This window comes from Phyllostomus hastatus, unplaced genomic scaffold (genome assembly GCF_019186645.2).
Source record: "Phyllostomus hastatus isolate PE091 unplaced genomic scaffold, TTU_PhHast_1.1 phas_contig_86, whole genome shotgun sequence".
Classification (NCBI taxonomy): domain Eukaryota; kingdom Metazoa; phylum Chordata; class Mammalia; order Chiroptera; family Phyllostomidae; genus Phyllostomus; species Phyllostomus hastatus.
Window position 1 is genome coordinate 3,644,875 of NW_025333977.1, and position 7,547 is coordinate 3,652,421.

The 7,547-nt window shown below is 38.7% G+C and overlaps 1 pseudogene; it reads right to left on the minus strand.

The window, feature by feature from the left end:
• Positions 1–880: 880 nt before the first annotated feature.
• Positions 881–2,614, minus strand: LOC123826932 (annotated as a pseudogene).
• Between the last annotated feature and the right edge of the window lie 4,933 nt (positions 2,615–7,547).

The window sequence follows — 7,547 nt, forward strand, 5'->3', positions numbered from 1 at the left end:
AGGACTGCTTATGTTCTTTAGAATTAATGTTTTGGATGCCTTTGGATATATTTCCAGAAGTTGGACTGCCTGGTTAAAAGTCAGATCCATTTTTAATTTTTAGAGGTATCTCCACACTGCTTTTCACAGTGTCTGCACCAATCTGCATTCCCATTAACAGTGAAGAAAAGTTACCCTTTCTCCACATCTTCCACAGCACTTGTTGTTTGTTGATTATTGATGATAGCCATTCTGACAGGTGTGAGATGGTATTTCATTGCACTTTTAATTTGCATCTCTCTGATAATTAGTGACATTGAGCATCTTTTCACCTATCTATTAGCCATCTGTATGTCCTCATTGGAGAAGCATTTATTAAGGTCCTTTTCCCATCTTTTACTTGGGTCATTTGTTTTTTGGTGTTGAGTTTTGTAAGTACTTTATAAATTTTGGATATTATCCCCTTATCAGAATATGGTGAATATGTTCTCTCATTCTGTGGGTTGCTTTTTAATTTTGCAGTAGAAGTGTTTGGGGGCAACTATGGAGGTCACATCTTGAGGAGACAGATGTTAAAGATGCGATAGTGACATAAAGGTCTGTAACAACAACTCTGGAGGTGTGACCTGTTTATTTCAAGGAGTCTTGATGAGAAGGAGTCCTTTTTAAAGAGGAAGGGTTCTGCAATGAGTGACTCAGGAACATTCTACTGTGGAGTATTATGTGGAGAAGGTCACCATTTGAAGTGATGTGGAAACTGTTATTGGGGACTCTGCTCTGAGAGGTAGAGAATAGGGACTAGCCTGGAGGAGCTACACTCAGGGAATCTCCTTCTGGGTAGCCTGGGATTTGTATTTGGTGGTTATCATGGGGGAATGCATTAATAACGGGACCTCTGTGATCAGGGTTGGCTAATGAGGGTCTTTATTCTGGATGTGTTTTTGAGAATACCTATCTCAGGGTGACCTGAGGGCTCCTTATGCCAGGAGATGCTAGAGAGGGCTGTCTCTCTGTGGGGTGTCCAGGGCCTGTAAGATTGCATTTCCATCCTTAACACCCAAGGAAAAGAGCAGCAGAAGAGCAGTCTGGAGATAAACTTCTCTGATGTGATCTTAGGTGTGGTTTGGACTGTTGTGAAGGTGTGTTGAGGATGTGTTATTGTCACTTGATGTACTTTTTTGCCTCCGACATTGTCCCCAGGGACATCAGTGGATTTACCAGTCCTCTGAATTTGAGACGTTGGTGTGTAGCCTCCATGCCTTGGGGACTGGTGAAGTACTGGGACACCAAAGATAGAGCCACTGGGCTTGTCTATGGGCTAGTCTAGCGCAATGTTATACCAGTAACCTGGAGCAAAATCTATCTTCCAGTAGAAGCACAAAACCCCTCCCTTCTGGCCTGCTACAAGGATTTGGTCTCTGTCCCCAGCCTTGGCCCCCTTGCTCTGCTGCAGGCTGCCTAGAGATGGGAATGATGGTGGCTTCTTCTGTCCTGTGGGTTCCCTGAGACCTTTGCCAGTGACATGGAAGAAGTCCACTGGGGCAGTGTGAGGTGCAGAGGTGATGGATGAAGCAGGTGCATCCACTGCCTTGGAGACCTTGGACACAGAGGCAAGTGAAATACCGGACATCATCATTCTTGCTATTAGATTTGTCCAGCTCCACACCCACCCACTGGCCTCTGGGAACTCCATGGTCCTGCAGAGCAGCAGTGTGCAGTCTTAGGGTGATTTGGCAGCACACAGTCTCTGGTCCGCAGGCCCAAAGCACTGAGCATAAGATTGTCATGGATGTTTTCATAGTTGGGTAGCATGACTTTAGGGAGGCTCAGGAGAGTGGCACAGCCTCCTTTGGTAGTGTTTGTAGATCCTTGGCAAACCAGTGTTTGCCTCTGCCTTGACCCTGAAGGACATTTCTATGGGGGCTGGGACGACTTCCACTGGCACTTGTCCCTTCTGGTTCCATAGCATCGAATTGGCACAGTGCTACAGCAAACATTTGGCTCCACCCAGACACGAACTGGAGGCAGTGATGTGCAGGGCTGAGCTGTGGTCGAAGGCATTTCATGTGGATTTCTCCATGCACAACAGAGTACTGTTCAACAGCACATGCCTGAGCATGAGGTCAGGTACATTAAAATAGGCCACATAGAGCCGCTCATTCATGTTGGTCCATCCATTGGCTGCACAGGATAACATCTGCCCCAAGTACCAACAGCCGCAGCGTGTGGGCATGGCCACACCCAGTCCCTGACTCCCTGGGCCCCAGCCTTGCAGACATAATGGGGCAGTTTCACGTCAGTCAGCCCATTAACATGGCAGTCTCAGTGAAGAATTTCATTGCCAGTGACACTGATCTTGTGCTGTCGCTGGGGCACCCACTGCCCTCACGATGGCAAACAGCTTAGAGAATGGTGGTTTGTGGGTCTCACAGAATCTCCTAGCACACTGCCAGGTCACTGAAGGTGGAGGCATAGTCCTTGGGGATGGGTGCAGGAGCTAAGGGGTGCACGAAAGGTTTTTGTGGTTCTCCTGGGTGAGGCTAATCACCTCGGGGACCAACTTGTCCTCTTCATCCTCTTCTTCCTCCTCATGCCAAAGAGGTGTGTCTACTGGAGCAGGATCTGTCTTAGTCATGGTCTTCAGTGGCCCTTTCGCAGGGAGGGCTTTCAGGCAAATCCTTGGGCAGACAGGCTAGGGACCAAAGGAGAGACTCTGGCAGTGGAATAAACATGTGTTAACTTCGGGGAAAGTGACAGGTGAGGAGATGGAAACAGATAGGAGGGGTTAGACATCTTTAACTAATACAGAATATCTTCATTTTTGTGTGCTGGAGAGGGTGGGAAAGAAGACTGTCTGACCTAATTTACTTTTAACTATAGATAAAAAATATTTATATACTTACTCTTGATTTACAATTTCTATTTATATAAGCTTCTTCAAATCCCATTGACTTCAAATAATTTAACTATATTTATTAATGTACCCGGTTCTAAGCAGTTGATGCAAAACGAACTAAACAATGGCTTCTTTTCTTTGAATCCTGTGACAAAGGAGTTAAGAGAGATTCAGATATGCAGTCAGTCTGGGTTCTGGATTTAGAGGTAACTGCTAACATCGAGATTTTGCTAAACATTGGTTTCTTATGAGGACTACCAGGAAGAAGCTTCAGGTATTCCTTGATTTGCAGATAGGAGTCGCCCTTTGTTTTTCCCTGGAGTCTGTTGCTGTCTCTGCATTTCCCTTTCTTATAAAGACATCAGTCATATTGGATAAGAGCCTAATAACCTCATAGTAATTTGATTTTTTGCAAAGACTATATTTTCAAATAAGGCCCCATTCACTGGTACTGAGGGTTAAGACTTCAACACCTTCTATAGGGACACAATTCTAACCATAATAGCTATCTATTGCAAAGATTTTATTTAGTGATTAGTTTCTGTTTCTAAATAAATGTAGTGACCAGAGGGGAGGTGGGAGGGGGATAATGGGTGAAAGAAGGGAAAGGGTCAAGTCAGGGAACAGCTATAAAGAACCTGTGGACAAGGACTGGGGGGCATTGAATGTGGAGGAGTGGGCAGGGCAGGGGAGAACAATGGGGGAAATTGGGACAACTGTAATTAAACAACAATAAAAATTAAAAAAATAATTTTTAATGTTACAGTAACCTATGATTTGTTGTTGAAATGAAACCCCCAATCACATAGTCATGTGTTCTAAAGAGATTGGCAGTCCTATGATGGTCCATTAAGAAGAGTTCAAGAAAACAGAAAACTGTTCTTGAACAACAATTAAAATAAAAATAAATAAATAAGTAAAAGCTTTATCAAAAAATGCAAAAAAAAAGTGTTCAAAAAGATTTCATTGCACTGAAGTCATATAAAATGGTGTTCCACAACTGGGTACTAGTGAGTAGCATGAATTAGAAAAGCACGTTCATAAAATCGGAAAAGTCCCCAAAACATCTGGCACTCTCTATCAGAGAGCAGGAAGTAACTGTGACATGAAGCAACAAGACTGGGGGGAGGTGGGGAAAAAAATCACAAGGGGTTGGAATTATACTACTTCTTACATTGAAGTTTTCTCCCTAAATCTCAGGACAAGTCATAAATGCCTAGCATAGAGCAAAAACTCTGGTTTTGAGGTATTGTTATAGGGGAGGTTAAACTTTATTTTCAGAAGTATTAAGGCATTCAGGATATGAGAAATGGAAACCTTGGAAAAAAATAACCCAGAGAAGTGATCCCAGAATTCTGATTGCTGTAACTCTATCATTGTTAAATCCTAAAAAGCATGGGGTCAAGAGGCAAAAGAATTAGTCAGAAAGAAATTTCTAAGTGGCTAAAAAGCTAAGGCCTTTCGATATTCTTGCATTGCAGGGAGACACAACTGCATTGCAGGATGGTTGAGGGGTTGAGAGCTCTGCGGAGCTGTGCTCTAAAATGAAATGGGAACCAGGTAAAGTTCAGCTTTACCAGACAGACTCAGAAAATCTGGGTTGTTTACTGAGACACATTATTATGCCCTTATTCTAACTATGGCAGGGAGCAAGTTAATTCTTCCCTGAAGGAAAATGAAACTGTCTAAAGCTGTTTCAGTGTTTCATATGGAACATAATATGAAATGAAATAGCCTCAGTATTAACATGAGACAAAAATCAAAAACAAAAAAACAAGAGGAAATTGATCTATACAGGTAATCCTGAAAATTAAGTCACCGTAATGGAATTTAAAACAAATCACATCAGTATGTTTAAATATATTCAACACAATGGATAGCAAGGTCAAAAATTACACAAGAACCTCCAATCTGCATTTGCTACATATCTGCTTTGTGTGACTCTTGCTAAGACTCTAGTAAGACCAGTGGGGATAGAAGTGAACATATTGACAGGGATAATTAACCTTAATCAGTAGGTGTGGTTAAGTCAGCTTCAGTGTAATGGAACAAGGAGCAATACACTGCAGTTCTTTGGGGCAATTCTTGGTTTTCCATTGTCCAGTATTATCTATTAAATGAGCAAGTACAACAAGTAAAGCCTGATGAGAATATGATAATCAGGATATCAGGTATGAAGTTATGAGTCACAGAATATGACAAGCCACTTTTAATCAGCAGAATGTCACCAAACAGGAGGTGACACGACAGTGATAGAGTGGAGAATATGATTATGATTATGGTCACAGCACCAATGGAAACAAGAGAACCTAAGGTTTGTCACAAGATGGCTAAGCCTTCTCTTGTAATTTTTTCAGAAATTACAATTAAATGGAATCTTGCTGATATTGAGCCTAGGTAAAGTATAACAAATGCAGTCCAAGAAGTAGATTGTGCTTTGTGCAATCACTCACCAGGGTTCCTTTTACCAGCTGGCATAGCAATCACCCAATTTCACTCACTGTTGACTAATGAAATTTACAGCTGTCCCATTCTCTATGCAACTGCTAAGTTTTCTTCTGTGATGTAACATGTACTGCATAGCTTCTCTGTGGGAGCAGTCTGAAGTTAGTCTCAGCTGAGAACACATTTTTTGCTTTAACTAATATCTTTGGTGTTATCCTGAGCAAATTCTTCCCCAAAACATATAGACTCCAGTAATTGACAATCTGGCATAAAACCACTTACCAACCTCTTCTATTGCCCCAAGATAATACAATGAAAAATAGTGAGGAAGATGTTACATAAAATAATATTATGGGCCAACATCTCTCAAGAATATAGGTAAAAACATATTTTAAACAAAATGAAACTCAATAAAATATATTTACATACAAACATAATAATACATCAAGACACAATGGCTTTACATTAGCAATTTAAGAACAGTTTAGCATTCAATAATAATGAATGCATATCACTACACAAATATAATCATCATAAAGTGTTACAAATATTAAAATTTTTTTTAATATGACTTAGAAGGCATTAAGCAAATCCTTCCAAAGTGTTCAAAAAAATGACATTTTTCTCTTGAGATTGGAAGCAAAACAAGTTTAGAGTTGAAAATCTGACTACTAAAATTTCCAATTTTTGTCCATTAAAATAGAGAATAGAACAGTGAAAAGACTATTCAATTGCAGAATAACATATTTGCATTACACAAGGCTCATGTAAATATTTCCTAGAAATAATTAAGATAATTTAGAATACCCAATAAGAAAATGGACAAGAAATTTGAACTGTTTCTTCAAAGATGTTGCTATTCAATAATCAATAAACTTATTAAAAATGTGCAATATTACAGGCCACCAGGAAAAAACAAATTATAACTACTTTAAGATGCCATAGTATGTTCATGAAATCTGCTAAAATAAAAAGAATCATTAAATAAATTTATTATGTTTAGGTAAGGATCCAGATAAACTAGAACATTTATACATTATTGTTTAGAGTATAAAAAATGAAAAATTTGCAAATGGTTTGTCCTTGTTCATTTAACTTGAACATTGGGATACCTCCTGATGCTGTGATTTCACTCATTGATATATGCCCACAGAAATGCATATCTAAGTGTACATAGAAAATACTAAAGCAGCACTGACCACAACAGTCAATACCAGAAAACAAAATAAATGCCTACTAGGTTTACTGCAGTTATAAAATAGAGCATTGTGTAGCAATAAAAATGAACGATGTATAAACAACAACTTGATAAAACTAACAAGTAGATTTTCTTCCTGATCTTAGAGAAAAAAAATATTCACTATTTCACTGTTGACTATGACTATAGCTATGGTTTGTGGTATGTGACTTTTATTAGGTTGAAGTCGTTTTAGCTTGGCTCCTCATCTGAATCTAATTCTACATTATTGGAAAATCATATTGGGAATCAACATTTCCTACCCTATCCACACGTTTTTAGTGTTCAAGCCTATTACTGTATTTTTCACCAAAGCAACAACAGAAACACACCTTACATTTTGTATATATTGAATATAAATTTATGTCTCCCTCCATCTTCACAGTTGGGAAGCAAGTTAGATTTAATCTGGGTTAGTGTTTTGTCATGGTAGATACCTAAAAAATATGCCCATTCTGCTTGACTCAACTTGCAGTGAGGAAATATTGAAGATACAGGTAACTGTCCTATTATTTTGTACAGCACTGGTTTGATGTTTGCTATAAGGAATACAATACTTATTTTTGGTTATTAATCTTTTGATTAATTGATTTTCAAACTCAAATTGCCCTTTATTTTTTTATTATTCTACAGAACACTTGTAGAAATTATACTAAATTGCAATGGAAATATTTAGTTTTATTTTATACTTTTAAACTTGTCTAAAATTATACAGTGCACTTGCTACATAAGTTTTTAGTTTTGTCCATGATATACTATTGTTAATGAAGATTTGTTTTAAGTGGATTTTCCCTACCATGACATATTCAATTATGTATATTTAAAATCATTTGCAATTGTTTCCTGGACTTGTAAAAACATTCATGCGAGAATCTAACATTGACAGGTGCAATGATTCTTACTAATGAAAACATGGGTTAGTACAGAGACTGTAATCAAAGTTGGTTTATACATGTGGATTCTTATGTGATTTGATAAATGAAAATTTGA